Source organism: Fopius arisanus, unplaced genomic scaffold (genome assembly GCF_000806365.1).
Source record: "Fopius arisanus strain USDA-PBARC FA_bdor unplaced genomic scaffold, ASM80636v1 scaffold00311, whole genome shotgun sequence".
In the NCBI taxonomy this organism is placed as follows: Eukaryota; Metazoa; Arthropoda; class Insecta; order Hymenoptera; family Braconidae; genus Fopius; species Fopius arisanus.
This window is the reverse complement of record NW_011888050.1, coordinates 31224-32310: the sequence shown is the minus strand read 5'-3', so window position 1 is coordinate 32310 and position 1087 is coordinate 31224.

Below are 1087 nucleotides of genomic sequence, written 5' to 3'. Positions count from 1 at the left end.
GTTTATGTTGACAGATAAAGTAAAATAAATATAAAATAAATAAATAAAATAGGACGAATAATAAATAAAAACATGCTAGAAGGAAAAAAAATGTTTCGTTCCACGTGAGATCATCTGGTGGGCTACCCCACGAACAATTGTAAAAGCCAGGAGCCATGAGGCATTCATGAAAATCTATAGATCCCCCATCTACGAATTATTACGGTATAGAATCCACGGAGAAGGTTATCCTCTGGGTTTTTCACCATCACGGTATGAACTCTCACTTGGACACGCTCTGGACACCTGCGAGAAGGGCGTCCAGGGCGCAGGGATTGAGTCTCGTTTAAAAAGAAAGACGATACAACCGTAAAAAACCGAAACCGAGGGAATGAGGGAGTGAAAAAAAAAAATGGAGTGCATCCCGGTTTGGGGGTTGGGAGACACGAGACCGGTCTGTCTGGTTCCTTGATTTGAGGCCGAATAAGACCTGGTGGCGGTTTCTTTACAATTTTTCTCTATTTTTCATCAGAGTATCTTGACTCCTTGCATTCTCAACTTGTCCCCTGATATTTTTTACCCCATGATGAAAGGGATATATCTCTTGTCTTTGAGATGCAACCGATACTTTTTACTCCCCTTTTTACTTCATATGGAGGACAACGTCGATTTTTTTTTATACTCTTTTTCTTTCACTTGTACTCCATTGAGTGGGTGGTTTTACTTTTTTTTTTCCAGTGATTGGAGGTGAATAGAAAGACACCGGGACACACATGGAAAAGGTCAGACAGTGCAAGGTTGCTGTACTCACGAGAGTGATTTCAACGCGGCAGATCGTGCACTGAAACGTGAAAGAATTCTTGATTGAATGGAAAATTTGTTATTCGAGAGGTAAAATACAAGTGACGTTTAATTTTTTCTGACTGGATGGTGTGTCTAGAGGGGATAAAAAATCACTGGCATCTCTTAATCCCTCATCATCGGGGCATTATTCATCATCAATCAGATGGACGAATGAACCTTGAAAGACCATAACATCATATTTGTTATAAAAAGTGTTAATTATCAACGATTTATTTATTGAAATCGAGAAATTAATTTATATCTC